The sequence below is a fragment of the Rhagoletis pomonella genome, unplaced genomic scaffold (genome assembly GCF_013731165.1).
Source record: "Rhagoletis pomonella isolate Grant_MI unplaced genomic scaffold, Rhpom_1.0 Rhpom_scaffold_00005, whole genome shotgun sequence".
Taxonomy (NCBI): Eukaryota; Metazoa; Arthropoda; class Insecta; order Diptera; family Tephritidae; genus Rhagoletis; species Rhagoletis pomonella.
The window spans coordinates 5,705,126-5,724,451 of record NW_023458559.1 but is presented as its reverse complement, the minus strand read 5'-3'; positions in this window follow the sequence as shown (position 1 = coordinate 5,724,451).

Genomic DNA, 19,326 nt, shown 5'->3' with positions numbered 1-19,326 from the left:
GATCGGTTCAGCCGCTCTCGAGCCTTGCGAAAACTAACAAACGGCTTTCTAAATATATATTAGTTGAGATATATTATAATTATATTTTGGCAGTATCCGTTGTTTCTGATTGGCGCAAAAAAATCTTGCCTAGTGACGAATTCGCCCCTTGATATGGTCGTTACTTAAAGCTATTTATATTCGAAATTGCATGAAAATTGGAAAACAGGAATCTATAAGCTTATCCAGGCAAAAAGCTACCTACGTACCGAATTTTAAGCAAATCGGACCATAAATACGATTTCTTCGAACAGATCGGTCCCTGGTCCACTTCTCGGACAAAATGGATCATATATGCTAATATATGCTAAAAAGCTACCTACGTACCGAATTTTAAGCCAATCGGACCGTAAATACGATTTTTTCGAATAGATCAGTCCCTGGTCAACTTCTCGGAAAAAAATTATCACATGTGCTAATACATGCTAAAAAGCTATCTGTGCACCGAATTTTAAGCAAATCGGACCGTAAATTCGATTTTTTCGAATAGATCGGTCCCTGGACCACTTCCCGAAAAAATGGGTCATATATGCTAATATATGCTAAAAAGCTACTTACGTACTAAATTTTAAGAAAATCGGACTATAATAAGACTTTTTCGAATAGACCGGTCCCTGGTCCACCTACCCGAAAAAACTAATTTTAGCCTAAAACATGGTGGTTACCGAAAGCTATTTGTATACAAAATTTCATGAAAATCGGACCAGCCGTTCGGGAGATTACCTGTTACAAAAAAAGGGACTTCTCTTTATATAATTAGTATAGATAGATTAAACTTACCTTATACGTGATAACTCTTAAAATAGTAGCCTATTTTCCAACATAGGTCATAAGCTATCTCTGTGCGAAATGTCATGCAAATCTTTTCAGTCGTTTCCGCGTATTATTTTAATTAAAACTTTTTTAAAAGGTGGCAACTCTTCCAAAAAATTAGCCTATTTTCCACTGTAGGTCATAAGCTATCTGCTGGCAAAATTTCATGCAAACCTGTTCAGACTTTTCCGCGTATTAATACAATTAAACTTTTTTAGCAGGTGGTAACTCTTAAAAAAGTAGCCTATTTTTCAACCTAGCTCATAAGCTATCTGTGCGAAAACTTCCAGGCAAATCAGTTTACTCATTTCCGCGTATTAATTAAATTAAACATTTCTAACAGGTGGCAACTCTTAAAAAAGTAGCCTACTTTCTAACCTAGATCATAAGCTATCTGTGTGCAAAATTTCATGCAAATCCGTTTAGTCGTTTCCGCGTATTAATTAAATTAAACTTTTTTAACAGGTGGCAACTCTTCCAAAAAAATCTCCTATTTTCCACTATAGGTCATAAGCTATCTGCTTGCAAAATTTCATGCAAATCCATTCAGTCGTTTCCGCGTATTAATTTAATGCAACTTTTTTAACAGGTGGCAACTCTTAAGAAAAGTAGCCTATTTTCCAATCTAGGTCATAAGCTATCTGCTTACATAATTTCATGCAAATCCGTTCAGACTTTTCCGCGTGTTAATTTAATTAAACTTTTTTAGCAGGTGGTAACTCTTAAAAAAAGTAGCCTATTTTTCAACCTAGCTCATACGCTATCTGTGTGAAAACTTCCATGCAAATCAGTTCACTCATTTCCGCGTATTAATTAAATTAAACATTTCTAACAGGGGGCAACTCTTAAAAAAGTAGCCTACTTTCTAACCTAGGTCATAAGATATATGTGTGTGAAATTTCATGCAAATCCGTTTAGTCGTTTCCGCGTATTAATTTAATTAAACATTTCTAACAGCTGGCAACTCTTAAAAAAGTAGCCTACTTTCTAACCTAGGTCATAAGCTATGTGTGTGCAAAATTTCATGCAAATCCGTTTAGTCGTTTCCGCGTATTAATTTAATTAAACTTTTTTAACAGGTGGCAACTCTTCCCAAAAATCAGCCTATTTTCCACTATAGGTCATAAGCTATCTGCTTCCAAAATTTCATGCAAATCCATTCAGTCGTTTCCGCGTATTAATTTAATGAAACTTTTTTAACAGGTGGCAACTCTTAGGAAAAGTAGCCTATTTTCCAACCTAGGTCATAAGCTATCTGTGTGCAAATTTTCATGCAAATCCATTCAGTCGTTCCCGCATATTAAATATATTAAACTTTTTTAACAGGTGGCAACTCTTAAAAGATAGTCTCTTAACCAATCTGGCCCATAAGCTATCTGCGCACCAAATTTCATCCAAATCCGTTCAGTCATTTCCGCGTGATGATTTCCCAAACATCCAAACATACAAACTTTCACATTTATAATATTAGTAAGATAAGATTATTGCAGCAAAATTGTTGCTCATTCTGCGCTATTGTTCAGTAAATAACTATGCACTTACTAATATAAGTACATGCATATAGATACAGGCATACGTGTGCATGGATATGAAATGCAGACAGTGATTAGCAGGCAAATAAAAAAGGCAAAATAAAATAATGAAATAGGCTGGAAAAGGCAAAATAAAATAGCGAAAAAGGCAGGAAAAGGCACTAGGTATTGCAAAAAAGGCAAAAAAAGGCAAAACAAAATAGCGAAAAAGGCAGGAAAAGGCACAAGGTATTGCAAAAAAAGCAAAATAAGGCACTAAACAAGTAAAAAAGTCTAAGTTCGGGCGGAGCCGAACATTAAATACCCGGCGCAAGTATTAAATATATGTTTTTTCACCTTTCCGAAACCTACCGCTAGATGGTAAGCCGGGGTGTATCAATTTTGAGTAAATTAGCGTCCTTAAATTTCGAAATATTGAAGTTTCAAGCCTTTCTGAAATTTACCGTTCTGTGAAAAGCGGCCGTAATTTTAGTCCGATTTCAATAATTTTCAACATTTTGCTTATATGTGGCAAGCACAATAACCACACTGAGTTTGGTACAAATTGGTAGAACGGTTACCGATATACATATATGTGATCATAAGTGGGCGGTGCCACGCCCATTTTCCAAAATTTTACCATTAACGTATTTCCTGGTAAAGAATTGTTGCAAGCGTGAATTTTGAATAAATTAGCTTCAATATTTACTGATTTATCGAAGATTTTGTATTTCTCTAAATTACCGTTATATGGGATGTGGGCGTGGTTATCGTCCGATTTTAAAAATTTTCGGCGATTTTTTATGCTGTACCAAGGCCAACAACTGTGCCAAGTTTGGAAGAAATTAGTGCAGCGGTTACCGAGATATATACATGTAACCATAAGTGGGCGTGGCTAGGCCCATTTTCCAAAAATTTATAACACTTTTAGTTTTCGTCTAAAAATTATTGTAAATATCAATTTTGAGTGAATTATCTTCAGTAGTTACTAAAATATCACAGTTTTCGTATTTCTGGAAATTACCGTTATATGGGAAGTGGGCGTGGTTACAGTCCGATTTCGCCCAGATTCAACACCAACCTACCTTGGATTAAGGGAAACCTACATACCAAATTTCGTTGAGATATCTAAATTTTTTCTCGAGTTGTCGTGTACACGGACGGACGGACAGACGGACAGACGGACGGACAGACAGACATGGCTTAATCGATTTCTTTTTTCATCCTGATCATTTATGTATACATTTGTCTATATCTATCTCGATTTGTTTTGGCTGTTACAAACAACCGCTATGTGAACAAAATTAATATACCCTTGTGCACAAGTGCGCTCGGGTATAAAAAAGACAGAAAATACGAAGAACAATCAAAAAATACATTTATTTTAAAAATGTTTATATTACAAGTAAAAAGCGAAAAACTATAGACTAGTTTCATTATATGAAAAATTTGTACTTTGAATTTTTGACTATTTTATCCTTTCGAGTTTCTAATTCATAAAACTTTAATCTGTATAATTGTAGTAACATTGAACCACAAGATGCATTTTGAAATTTTCTGGATGCATTTTCATTCGATTTTCAGGAGGAAGATTTGAATTTTTCCAACACCAATTTGGCAAGAGGTCCCTGCGCTTCTATAAGCAGCATGGGTATGTGTATATTTTTTAATCTTAAAAAAAAAAATTGTAAATGCTATAATCACTTTTTTAAAGGTAGAAAAGGCAAAAAAAGGCAAATATCTTAAAAAAGGCAAAAAAGGCAAATATCTTAAAAAAGGCAACATCAAATGTGTATATATGGAATCAGGGAAAGCTAAATCGTGGACATTCTTAATCGAATATACTCTATCTCTTTAGCAGAAAAAAAGGCAATTTCCATAAAATCCGTTCCCTGCTAATAAGTATATTAATGCCAAGTGGACGATAACGAGCCCACATAAATATATAAAAAAATGCTTAAATGCTAAAAAAATGCTTGACTTACTGAAAAAAGTTGTTAAGTCCACTTTTTATGAAAACTCATATTTTTAGTTTCATCGAAATAATGCATGCAAGAAACATTAGATATTTACTCGACTTTTTTGCACATTGAGAAAATTTAGAACTTATGTGAATTAATAAACCGTTATTTATTGTATGAAAAATTACGACTTGTATGAGGTAATAAGACTACTACATGAAAATTTTTATATGAGTTAATAAAATTAGTACTTATATGAAAATTAATGAAAATTGTATAAGTTGATAAATTTAATACAAACTGTATTTTAAATGGGGTTTTGTATAATTATTAGTTGTATGAAAAATTGTATCAGAGTCGAAAATGTATGGGGAAAAAAGATGAAATTTCTAGATATGAAAATTCACCAAAAATAGTACATGTAAGAAACATTAGATATTTACTCGGCTTTTATATAATTTATATTAAAAGTGATCACTTATAAAAATAATAAACTATATATACTATTCTATTAATCAGCTAACTGCTTAACAAGGCTGTTCTATTAAACAGATAACTGCTAAACAGGGCTGTTCTATTAAACAGATAACGGTTTAACTAGATACTACAATCAAACTCAATATGAAAAGTGATGAAATTAAAGGATTTCTAGAAAGGAATTTTAAATATATATTAGATCATCATAGAAACATTATACAAAATGGATGTATATTAACGGAACAGATGGAAAATGGGTCTTGGATAAAATCTATATATGGAAAACATTTTACGATCTGTCCTTGGAGTAATAATGATACTGAATCAGGACCTGATACATGTAATTGTTTTTTCATAGAAAGACAACATAAAAATGTTGTGGACTTAATAAATTTATATAATAACTATTATAATATAGAAACCAAGGAATATATTGATTTAAAAAATCTCATATGTGAGATTAATAAATTCAATAAAAAAATGTCCAAATAAAACAATAAAACACATATGTATGTATATACTATCATTATAAAATTAAACGTATTTGATATTTATTCATTAAAATGTTAGCAGCGGAATTGGGAAAATTATTAAATATATATAGTTGTATATTGAAAAAGAACATGTTAATCTTTTCAATTTGGGAAAATTATAAAATATATATAGTTGTTGTATTGAAAAAGAGCATGTTAAACCTTTCGTAGCCATAATAGTATGTTATAATAGACAATTTTTTGTTGAAAGCTTATTTATGCCTAGTATTGTCTTTTCGCGATTAAAAAACACGTCCGCACAGGTTGACAGTCAATCTTCCACTCTACTATTTAAAATCTTCTTTAAGCCATTGTATTCATCGTGACAACGAAAAATTAGTTGAGTTACTCTGTTATGAGTAACTGTTGGAATAGATGCTTTATCCCAAATAAAATTCAGTTTTATAGGAACTTGTCTGGCAAAAGAAGAAAAACATGATAACGTCTTTTTTTGTTGAAAGCCTTACTCCGTCAAAATCTTTACAGTATTCATTAAAAATCGGGCAATGGTTTAAATCGCGTAAAATAAATTTCGAAAGCGACATTTTGATCGTGTTGATTATTTCAATTGCAAGGGTATTTTAAATGTAAATAAAAAGTATTCTATATTCTGCAGTGTCTATAAATACATAATACAATGCGAAACTTCTACTGAGTGTGAGCATTACCAAATGTGTAAGAGAATTCACGAATACTATACAAGAGTGATAGAACACAAGATTGCGACAACCGAGCTGAGAGCAACCGGATGGATCAAAGAAGAAATTCTAAAGAAGAAGAAGTGAACAGATGGCAGAGCGATTGAAAGTTTTGTTTTTTGCCAGCAATCAAGTGAAAATGTCAGCAAAGCAGAAAACTTATGCATTCAATGTACATATCGTCGATGTTTTTGCGAAACCGCACGATTTTACGATTTTTATGTATAAATCCCGATGTCTGGAGTTCAGGGTTACCAAATCTCATTTTTACAACAACGGCGATTTGGTCGGTTTTGCAACTGGTCGAAGTGCGGTTTTGCAAAAACATCGACGATATGTATATGCTACGTTCGAAGCTATTCGGATTCAGTGATAGCATTTTCGTAGATTTCACGAAAATTCGCACTACGACGGATTCAGTGATAGCCCTGAATTGTACTAAATTATCTGAACTTTGAAGTCGATATAGCAAACTCTCAGACCTGCTAGGGCCATAATGCTGCAATTAGGTGACTTGAATTTTAATTTTTAGTGAAGTTTACATTTTCTAAACCAAAAAGATGGTCACCTTATTCTATGTAATCTGTAAAAATAATGAAAATATTGTATTTTAGTAGAAATTTCGAATTTTCGAGGCGAAAATTCTAACAGAAGATATTATGAGATTTAAAAAAAAGAATACACACCTGTAATGTCCATGTGGGTGGGCCACTTTTACCGGGTATTACAATCCGCTCCGAGAAAAAATGGCAAAACGAGCCACCCCAGTGTATAAAAACTGATCTATACAAATTTTAATTAATTTTAATTTTTTAAAACAATCTCTATTTTTTGTTTTCAATTTAATATACAAAAGTATGTACTTATCTAGGCATTTTACATTAGTTTCTCTGTAAGGCATTCTTTGTTCGCTTCTCTGTTTATCCATGCGTTCTCCCTTCGTTCGAAGGTAATGCTGCTGGTAAAGGATCACGGCCAATGAAAGTGTAAGTGATTCCCATCGCCTATTTCGATTCCATTTTAACTTCTGTGGTAAGGTTGGTACATTTAGGTGCTAGATGAGGAGATACATCAAGAGCCAGCATGAAGGGTAATACAATTTCTTGTACTCCGACTCTCATTACTAATAAATGTTTTTTTATACCCCTTTACGCTGAGAACTACTTTCCTTCATGCATAGCACTTGCAGGCTTTTTGACTGCTTTGAGATCCAAAAATCTGCCCATCCCTGCGTTAAATCAACTGTGATATCAGCCACCTTATAATAAATTTTTACCAAATACAGATATTATAGAAAAATTAAAATATGTAGTGCAGGGGCGCACCCTGGAATATATTTTGGAGAGGGGAGGGAGAGTACATTTATTCAAGTTTTATGGACAGTATGTAATAACGAAATAAACTTTTTGAAGTTTCATAAATTGCACTTTAATTACATAAAATTAACAAAGAACTCAAACATTCTTAACGACTTCAAAAAAGGGGTAGGTTGTCAATTCGTCGGAATAATTTTATTTTTCTATGTATGCTACCGCATAACTTTTGACCACGTGAACCGATTTCCATAATTTTTTCTTTTATCCGAAAGATGGTACCTCAAGGGTCGTCCCATAATTTGAAAATTACTTGGTTAATATAAAGTTCTATAAACACAAGATGCGCTCACCTTTAAAAAATAATCAAAAAAATGTTAAAAAATAGTTTTAATGTTCATTTTCCTCGATTTCTGGTTTCTGGTTTTCGATGGAGATGGTGATTTTTCACGATTGCCAAATTTTTTTAATATTTCGAATACCGAAAATATTAACTGAACTTGCATTTTTATTATGCAGGTCATTTTGGTGGAACGAAACGAAGTTGGCAAATTAAATCTTCGAATGCTTGTTAAGTACATATCAGTGGTAATGTTATTTATGCTGTAAAGTGTAAAAAGCAACAGTAAGGGAGTATGCAATGCACATTTTTAGGACAATGTTTTCATTCCCAGTTAAACTTTTAAGAGCTCTCAAGAAAAACGAAAAATTCGTATACAATGGCTGCGTTTCTTTATACATTCCGGATAATCCCATTTCACAGCCGGAATAAACAGAATGCGTTTGAAATATACGTCAACATATCAACAGGAACGTTCTAAAGAATAAATAAACAAAAAAGCTTATTCCAAACGTTCAGAGTGAATAAAGAAATGCAGCCAATGACGCACAAGAAATGGAAAAGAAATTTTCTTCTATCATAATTTCTTAAATCAGTTTGCATCTCGCTAGAAAAAAATGCTCGTATATTTATTTCTTCAAGAAAAAAAGCAAAGTACTTTTTCAAGCAACAGAAATAATAAACAAGTAAGAAAGTCTAAGTTCGGCCGGAGCCGAACATTAAATACCCGGCGCAAATATTAAATATATGATTTTCACCTTTCCGAAAGCTACCGGGTAAACCGGGGTGTATCAATTTTGAGTAAATTAGCGTCCTTAAATTTCGAAATATTGACGTTTCAAGCATTTCTAAAATTTACCGTAAGCCGTAATTTTAGTCCGATTTCAATAATTTTGAACGTTTTGATTTTATGTGGCAAGCACAATAACCATACCGAGTTTGGTACAAATTGGTAGAACGGTTACCGAGATACATATATGTGATCATAAGTGGGCGGTGCCACGCCCATTTTCTAAAATTTTATCATAGACGTATTTCTTGCTAAAGAATTGTTGCAAGCATCAATTTTTAATAAATTAGCTTTAACATTTACTGATTTATCGAAGATTTTTTTATTTCTCCAAATTACCGTTATATGGGATGTGGGCGTGGTTATTGTCCGATTTTAAAAATTTTCGGCCATGTGGTATCCTGTATCAAGGCCAATAACTGTGCCATGTTTGGAAGAAATCGGTGCAACGGTTACCAAGATATACACATGTAACCATAAGTGGGCGTGGCTACGCCCATTTTTCAAAAGTTTATAATATTCTTATTTTTCGTCTAAAAATTATTGTAAATATCAATTTTGAGTGAATAATCTTCAGTAGTTACTAAAATTTCGCAATTTTCGTATTTCTGAAAGTTACCGTTATATGGGAGGTAGGCGTGGTTATTATCCGATTTCGCCCATTTTCAATACCATCCGTCCTACGCCCGAAAGGAGTACACATACCAAGTTTCGTTAAGATATCTTAATTTTTACTCGAGATATCGTGTGCACAGACGGACGGACGGACGGACGGACAGACAGTCGCCGCTTAATCGATTTCTCTTGTCATTTTGATCATTTATGTATACATTTGTCTATATCTATCTCGATTCGTTTTGCCTGTTACAAACAACCGTTATGTGAATAAAGTTATAATACCCTTGTGCACAAGTGCGCTCGGGTATAAAAATATTTCTTGTAATTTTTCTTGAGGGCTGGGTACTAAACTTTTAGATACTGTTTATATTTTAGGTTATGAGCTTTAGGGGGGTTTGAACCCCAAAACCCACCCCTTGTGTGCGCTAATGACCCCCAAAGGTAAATATCGCTCATTTACTTCGCCAACTTCAAATTGAGATAAAAAAGAAATGGTAACCAACTTTTTCAAATCCTTTGGTACTTTTTGAGTATTTGACCAGCTATTGGTCTGATTCTCATCACCTCCAACTTTTTGAAATTTGTTGCAGAGTGTAATCAGTACAGCTATAAGATTTTTGCACAACATAGAAGAAGAGGTAGCGGTAATATCTGCATACTCAACTCAAAATTTGTATCTTTTTGATAATGATACTATTGAAGTAAAAAAGCGATATATCGTCGTTTAAAGTACAAAACCGCGTATCGTCATTCTGCAAAGCCGCGTAACTGACATTTTCTGCCAAAAATTGGATTTGCTCACATAAGCTCTTGGCTCAACCTTTATCTATTCGTCCTGAGATATACTAGCCAGAAATGCGATTGCTTTATAGAAAAGAGAACCACTTTGAAATATGAGTGTTTTTAATACATAGGCGGTTTTGCATTATCTTGATACGCGGTTTTGCATTTTGTTGATACGCGGTTTTGTACTTTAAACGACGATATGTGTTAATGTACTCTGCTCGGGAAACATCGATAGTGCATCGATATTTGGCTTTGAAAACATCGATGGTAACGAACATCGGTAATTTTGCAGCTCTAGCTCGTATTCAGGATCATGTTCTTAATAAAACTTACAGGCATGTTCTTAAATTCGAAAATTTGAAATCGACTCGATTTCGAAAATTTTTTCGATGGTTTTTAACCAAAATTTTACAACTCCCGCATTAAAATGATTTATTTCATATTGTTTAGGCTGTAGGCCTTTTCGGGGAATAGGGCGAGATGACCCAACGGCGGGGGGTGAGCTGACCCTCATGTGGGGGTGCTGCCGAACCAGGAAACTAGTGGTGGCGGCGATGTGGTCGATGGTGGCAGGCGGCGATGTGGTAGGTGGTGGCAGGCGGCGATGCAAAAGCTGGCGGCAGGCGATGATGCGGGAGCTGCTGACGAACGGCGATTTGGGGAACGGGAGGCGGACGGCAATACTGCAACTGGCGGTGACTGCTGTCTTTTTTTTGGATGCACAAACCGTAGGGGCGATGATTATCGGACGGCGCGTTTGGATTTTCGACGCGGCGGGTGGATGTTTCAAAATAAAACACGGATGTTCGCTCTAACTTTACAATTTATTCACCAACTTTTAAGAGTTTATTCAACTAGGCGGAATACCGATTGCGCGGTATACAAATTAGGGTTTTTCGAGAAAAATTCTGATTCTGACAACGAAATGTCATTTCTTCTTATTCCCTTTCGTGCGCTGTCAAAGGGGGCGTGCCTTATCGGCATCAGTGTTACCAACTACTTATATCGCTACTTAAAGTTGTTTAAACGTTAGGGGAGTTTTAGACTTCAAAAATATTAAGTACAATAATCCAATAATTCAAATAGCGAGTTTAAGCTAAGTACGTTATGCAAATAAATGGATATAATAAATATGTTAATATGATGTATGAATGCGTGTGTACAATAAGCATGTAATTTTAATACACATATGAATAACTAAGTACAACTAATGAGTAAATTTCAAATAGTAGTGCAAATATGTACATGATTAGGAATTCAAATTCAATTCAATGGAATGCTAACTTTATAGAATTTACAGAATTTTGGGTGTCTGACTGGTTAAGCAGTCCTCGCTTAGCCATCCTGCCCCCCCTAGGCGCGCTAAGCGGCTAGAGCGTCTTTCAGCTCCTTCAGGGTTCGCATCGCTTCATGCACCAGCCGTTTGGTGACTCCTCCTTTCGGCGTTATGTTTCGAATTCTTGGTGTAGTGCGTTAGATTGGGTGCTTGTTCTGCGGCGCGGCTTTGTGCTGGAGACGCCCAGTAAATGCGGAGTCAATGTTCCGAGCAAGTCTCGGTGGGTAGCGTGCAGGCGGCTTTAACCGGCGACCAGAGGTGCTGGAGTCATTTCTATGCATTGATGATATTGGCCACATGTTCTACAATTTCCGCTTGATGTGCACGCGCTTGTAGCGTGGGAGAGTGCGAGACAGTTTGTGCAGAACTGATGAGCTCGCGCGATGAGGAACCTCTGTTGTGGGTGCATGGCCCGAAAAACTGGGCATACTCTGAGCGCATGATAGCGCGCACAAAGACGACATCTCTGGAAGTCTGCTGCTGATGGTTCGCCAGTTATAGGTTGCGTAGGTGCCGGGATTGGAACCCCATCCATCGGCAGTACTACCCTCGGCGACAAGGCATGGCGTGGCACCGGTTGAGGCGTATCAACCTTCCCCTGCGACGAAGTGGAGGGGCGTGGCGCTGGCTTAGGTGTGTCGGTCTTCCCCTGCGACGAAGCAAAAGTGCGTGGTGCCGGCTGAGGCTTGTCCATCTCCATCTGCAAATAGGGATTTGCGAATAGCTTAATAGTGGGATGTTAGACACTGGTTAATAAGGCAGAGGGATAAGCTTATTGGTGTATTGCCTGTCAAGTCATTGTGGTAAACAAATGTATGGAAGCAGTGTGGGTATAGGGCGGCCGTTCAAGACGAGAGATATCAACATGAACGGTGAAAATCGGTTTAGTTATCTGCTGTGGGTGTTGGAGGACCATTAGCGTATGGCAAAGGGCATATCTTTACAATAGACCGAGTGAGAATGCCGGTTTTGGTGCGTACGTCAACGACACGGATATGCCCATCTGGACCGGGATGGGTCCTTTCTATGCGTCCCAGACGCCACTCAGTGGGCGGCAACGTATCATCTATAATGAGAACGCATTCTCCAGCTTTCGGTGAAACTTTAGTGTCTTTCCATCTATAACGTTTCTGAAGGTCTGTGAGATAATCTTCTTTCCCACCTATTGAGAAGAGACAAATTGCTTTGGTCTACTTCCGGGAGAGACAAGAGGGCAGTTCCCCTTAGGAAATGGCCAGGGGTGAGGGCCGTGAATTCCGTAGGATCTTGGGAGGGAGCGGAGATGGGCCGAGAATTTAATACCGCTTCGATCCTAACTAAAAGAGTAGCGAATTCTTCAAACGTGAATTTGTGTGCTCCAGCCGTTCGTTTGAGGTGTAACTTGAAGCTTTTGACGGCGCATTCCCAAAATCCGCCCATGTGAGGGCTGCCAGGGGGGATAAATCTCCAATCAATGCCTTGTGGAGAGTATTGCTTGACGATGTCTTGAGATAATTCTTGCAGGAAACTACAGAATTCCTTCTCTGTTGCTCTTTTGGCTCCAATGAAAGTAGTGCCATTGTCGCTCATCATTCTTGCTGGATAGCCTCGACGCCCAACAAACCGGGCAAACGCGGCGAGAAATGCGTTTGTGGTCAAATCGGAGCACAGCTCAAGGTGAACCGCCTTTGTTGAGAAACACACAAATACGGCCACGTAGCCTTTCACAATGGTGGAGGACCTTAGCATGGAGGCTTTTCCTTGAAAAGGCCCAGCAAAATCTACACCGGTGGTGGTGAAAGGCGGAGCGTAAGTGCAACGCTCTGGTGGCAACGCCGCCATGATTTGAGAGCGCGTTTGATGCTTGTGGGTGGTGCAAACTTTACATTGAAAAATGCACTTTTTTATAAGATGTAGAATTCCTGTCTTATCATTTGCTGCATGAGCCGAAGTTCGGCATGTAGGAGGAGCTCGTGGAGAAAACGAAGATAGAGAACAGCAAATCGAGATTTTTCGGGTATAATGAGGGGATGACGTTCATTATAGCTAAGAGTGGAGTGGGCCTAACGACCATTGACCCGGAGTAACCCACACTTGCCTAGAAATGGGTTGAGAACTGGCAATGGGCTTTTCTTAGCAATTGGCACTGACTGCGATAAGCATGTAATTTCGCGGGGGAAGTAACGGTTTTGCGTTAAGGCAATGAGACGACGTTTGGTAGAGCGGAAATCATTGTGCGATAGGGATAATGGGAGAGGATCCTGGGCGGCTTGATTTCGGTTCTTTAAGCGATCTAAAAATTTGAAGACATATGCCATAACTTTAAGCATGCGGGAAAAAGACGAAAAGCGATCTAAAATGTCGGTATCATCTTCGGCAGTGTGAAAGGCGTCGACTCGACGGACTTCCGGTGGGTTAATATAGCGCGTAGCGGATTTTGGCCAGTTGTCGGGTGGTTGGGTTAGCCAGTTGGGTCCATGCCACCCCAGAGAAGAGGAGGCTAAGTCGAGGGGTTTGCATCCTCTTGTTCCCATGTCCGCGGGATTTTCGCTGCTGCATACATGCCTCCAAGTGGAATTTCCTAACAGATAAATGATTTGCACGGTGCGGTTCGAGACGTAGGTTTTCCAGGAGTGGGGCGGTTTTTCCAGCCAGGCCAGGACTATTTCTGAATCTGACCACATTGTCAGTTTTCGATCTGGAAACCAAGTTGCGATTGGACAGCTGAGGCTAATTTAGCTAGAAGGAGAGCCCCACATAGTTCGAGTCGAGGTAGGCTAATGGTTCTGAGGGGCACAACTTTGCCTTTTGACACCAGTAGGTGGGAAGAGACTCGTTCACCTTGTGTGGCTCGGACGTATATGGCTGCGCAATACGCTTTTTCCGAAGCGTCGTAGAACCCATGTAGCTCCATTTGTTGGCCTGGAACGTAATTGACCCATCGGGGTATTTGAATGGCCGAGATAGATTTCAAATTGTTGGCGAATTGCAACCATTTATGGAGGCGGAGGGGTTTGACTTGTTCATCCCAGTCAGTTCCATCGAGCCATAGCACTTGTAAGAGAACTTTGGCTTGAATCATTATTGGCGAGAGCCATCCTGCGGGGTCGAAAAGAAGAGAGAATATGTCGCTTTGTGCTCGCCGACGAGGCTGATGGTGTAAGAGAAGGAGTCAGTAATGGCATTCCATTGAATCCCGAGGGTTTTGGTGATACTTGCTTTTTCGAATTCGAGAAAGTTGCTCTCAAGCAAGTCCTCCTTTTTTATGTCTTTGGGCAAATCAGGGTGGTTCGCCGTGATCTTTTTTAAGGGACTTGGGAGGGAGATTTAGTTGCTGAGATGAGGTCATGGCCGCCAGAAAGTATGTCGTCCACATATGTTTCGGTTTTTAGTATTGGCACCGCCAAAGGATGTGTTATTTTTACATCATCAGAGAGTTGGTGAAGAGTGCGTATTGCGAGGAATGGTGCACAATTTACACCGAATGTCACGGTTTTTAACCTGTAGTCTCGAATGGGGCTGCTTGCAGATGATCTAAATATAATTCTCTGGTAATTCTGGTGGTATTTATGTAAAAGTATCTGACGATACATTTTTTCTACATCGCCATTGAACACAAACTGATACGTGCGCCATTAGAGGATTAATAGCATCAGATCGGGTTGAAGTGTTGGGCCGGTATAGAAAACATCATTAAGAGAGAGTCCGGAACCTGATCTTCGTGATGCATTAAATACGACACGTACCTTGGTGGTCCTTTTTCGGGTTTGACAACCGCGTGGTGGGGGAGATAGAAGGAATAATATTTTCCTTCTGAGGATTTTTCATAGGAAGTTGTTTCTGCTATATGATTTAGGGTGAGATATTCCCCTAAGACATTATCATACAGGGGTTTTAGGTCGGCTTTTTTTTGAAGACTTCTCTCCATACTGAAAAATTGCTGGAGAGCTGTGGTGCGAGATTGACCTAGAGATATTTCCTTCGGCAAACTTGGCTTGAAAGGGAGCCGGACTACGTAGCGACCTTCCGGCGTGCGCGATGTAGTGGATTGGTATAATTCCTCACATAGCTTATCTTCAGGACTCATGAGGTTGGGTGTCGGAACTTCTTCTACCTCCCAGAACTTTCGTAGTTGGGATTCCAGAACTACTGTCCCACCCATGCCGGATATTTCAAAGTTCGAGCTTTGACATGGTAATCTCAGTTTGTTTTGGGCCTTAGAAGAAATGAAACTCCGTTCTAAGCCCTGGTCGATGAGAGCTCGGAGTTTAAAGAGTTCTCCTCTCTGTTCTACTGAGACTATCGCTGTAGGGAGAAGGACTTTGCTCTCATTTTCAGAGTAGTACGATTGTACTCTGGTTCCATTAGAACTTGACGGTAAATCATCTTGTTCTTCCGTTTCTTGTGGGGCTTGCAGGTTGGGGTTTGGCATACCAGTCATGGCTACCTGCAATGTGGTCCTTTGTACTCGAGAGTCTTGCCTTTTTGGGGGAGGGGCTGTGCTATAGTGAAGCACTGAGTTGTGTCTTTCTCGACAATTGGAGCAGGTTTGAGTACTTGGACAATCTTTCAGGGAGTGTGACTGAGAGAGGCAGTTAAAGCACATGTTGTTTTCTCTTACGAATTTTCTGCGATCTTGAACCGACAATTTACGGAATCTGTGGCAGTTCCACAATGAGTGCGAGGAATCTTTGCACATGGAACATTTATACATCGTACGCTGTTCTGTCACATGCGATTGGACTTGCGTCGATGATTTATTATGCGACTGTTGAAAGTGAGGAGGTTTGAAGGGGGGTCTGTTGTGCGGTTGAGGGGTTCTAAATAAAATGTAATTTTGGGGATTGGGTCTTGGTTTCGCTGGGCGCCATTGATCAACCCTTTCGACCACCTCATATCGAGTGGTTAGGAACTGGTTCATTTGGGACCAGTTCGGAAGGTCTTTCCTGGAACTGAGAGATTGCTCCCACAGAGCCACTGTGTTCTCAAGAAGTTTTGAGGTGACGAGGTAAATTATTATGGGGTCCCAGCTCTCTGTGGAGACTTGTTGGGTGGCGAGAATTTGGAGACAGTTATTCACTGATGATTGGAGTTTTTGAATATCTTCACTGTTCTCCACTTGAATAGATTTTAAATTCATGAGAATACGTATTTGTTTGTCAACTAATACTGTTTTATTCTCATAGCGAGACCGTAACGCTTCCCATGCCAGATCAAAATTATCATCGCTCAGTGGGAATTGTTTCACTATTTGGCCGGCTTTGCCTTGAGTCTTGTACCAGAGATGGTACAATTTCTGAGCTTTTGTGAGTTTTGGGTGATTAATATATACCGCCGTGAACATGTCACGAAAAGACGGCCATTGCTCATAACCCCCATAAAATGTTTCCGTATCGCACGGTGGGACCTTTAAGCCGAAGCTAGACTTTTCGTGGGAGTAGGCGTGGTATTGCTGACTTGATTAAGAAGCAGGAGTTGATCACCAATCTGGGCTTTCGTATCTTCATACGTTATGAGGCATGACCTGTTTTTATTATAAGCGGAGGCTTTGAAGTCCTCGGGAAGGTCCTGCTCCTCAGTCTCTTTTACTAAATCATATGCGCTCTGTACTCGATTCCAAAAATTATCAATGTTCTTGTCTTTAATTTTTAGTGCAGGGGTGAGCTCCCTGATAAACAAAAAAATTTCAGGTAAAAGTGTCACCGGTTTTGAAATATTTAAAAAATTTTGAATTAAAAAAAATCGTGTATTTTCATGTATTTTCTTTAACTGCATCTACAAACTAAGCTATACTTAGTAAATTTTTTATGTAAAATACTTCCAGATAGTTGCCTCTCCATACTCAAATGCAATGTAGTTAAAATATATTAAGGAACCATCATAAAATTATGACTATTTTGGGATTTTTAACATTTTGATATTTTCTTCCCCAACTTTGACAATCTCTGGTGAAAAAAAATTTACTGAGCTATAACTTTACATTACATAAAAAAATTGCTCATTTAATAAAGATTTCAGAAAGGTGCCACTCTTACTGTTTCGAATAGAAAAAAAAGTTATAGCCGCTTTTGTGGGCAAAGGACTGAGACACGCTAGAATGTATTTAATAGATTTAAATTTAAGTTGGTCTTGTTGACGACCAATGACATGCTAGATAGTACAAAGGTACATTATTACCTGCTCCTGATATTATTTTATGTAACTTACCGGAATTCGGACTAGAGTCTATAACAAGGGCTATATCTATCAATATTTTTTGTGAAGGATGGGTCCACGTGAAATAAAATATACATGAGTTGTTTGACGAAAAATTTATTCATTTATTGCTAAAATATGCTCAAATTTGTGACCTTCTACTCTAATACAAGCTCGGCATCTTTTAAGAAAATACGCTTTTAGAGATCTTAAACTCAATTGGGCTATCTCAGCAGCTCTTCGTTTTGAATTGTTTTGGAATAAATTTTGTCCTTAAGACAGCCCCAGTAGAAAAAATCTAATGGAGTCAGGTCAGGCGATCGAGCGGGCCACGTGATTGGTCCGTATCGTCCAATCCATCGGCGAGGATAAGTTTCGTCTAAATGAGCTCTTACTTCACGCCCACAGTGAGCAGGGCACCCGTCATTTTACAGCCATAGTCTTCGCCGCAGGTTTAAGGGTACATATTCTAAAAGAGTTGGAAGCCGTTCCTGAAGGAACTCTAAATAACTGTGAGAGTTGAGCGTTGGCGGCAGTTCCACAGGTCCCAATATCTGACAAATAAAAATACCGCACCATAAATTTATTTTGTACCGGTACTGCGAACGATCTTCTCTCATTTCGTGAGGATTGTCTTTCTGCTAACTGTGAAGGTTATGTAAATTAAAATAACCATCACGTCTGCATGATGGTTCATCGCTCCAAATTATTTGATTAAAAAATTTGGGGTCTGATTCATACATTCGCATCATTTCACGGCAAAATCTAACCCTCGAGAGGTAATCTCTTTCTTGTAGAGCCTGAACACGTTGAATGTGGGAGGGATGAAATCGATGGTCTTTTAAAGCTTTGTGAACTGTAGTTTTTGGTATTCCCGTTCGTCTTTCCATCACTCTCACTGAAGTCGATGGACCTAGTTCCACTCCCTCTAACACAACTTCAACATCTACCGTCGCCGGACGTCCTGTTTCGTCGCCACGCCTTTCAGGTATGCGACCTTAAAAAATTGAAATATGATAGTTCACAAGAAAGCAAACAAGAAAGGTGTAAAATCACTTACCTTCATATATTTCTCTATGGGTCCGGGCGAATACTTCACGACCCGGGTGCCGACGATTGGGGTCTCGGTCTGCATAGAGTCTTTGAGCAGCTCTGGCATTACAGCAAGCTTCACCGTAAATTAGGTGAATATCCGCATATTCATGCGACGTATACTGCGTGTTCTCTGTCATAGTATTAATAACACAATGTTCGAAGGGTCCAATTTCACAAAATCCACTTTCACTAATTCCAGTAAGTAACATAAAATATTGTCAGGAGCAGGTAATAATGTACCTTTGCACTATTTAGCATTTTTAACTACGTTGCATTTGAGTATGGAGAGCAACTATCTGGAAGTATTTTACATAAAAAATTTACTAAGTATAGCCTGGTTTGTAGATGCAGTTAAAGAAAATGCATGAAAAGCCACGATTTTTTTTTAATAAAAAAAATTAAATATTTCAAAAACGGTGACACTTTTACCTGAAAATTTTTTGTTTATCAGGGAGCTCACCTCCCCACCTACCTTCCCCTAAAGTTTGGCAGGTTACTTCTGGGACACCCTGTATATATGTATATATATTTTTAATGATTCTTGCTAAATTAACGCAATGAAAGGCAATTACGTAATTGCGAATGCAACGATATATAAAAAAGGGTGTTTGCACTTTGATACGTGCTACTGATAAAATCGCTGGAGAATTTTTATTTTATTGTATTTTATTTTTATTTATTAATTTTTTTTTTGTGGGTCTATTGAGGGATATAAGGGGACCGTTTCACTGTACCCGCACTGCACCGTATAACTATGTGTATGTATGCCGAATTAGCCTTTATCTTAATAGCACTTTATATTATATTATGTATTAAATGTATATATATGTTGTTGGGAAAAT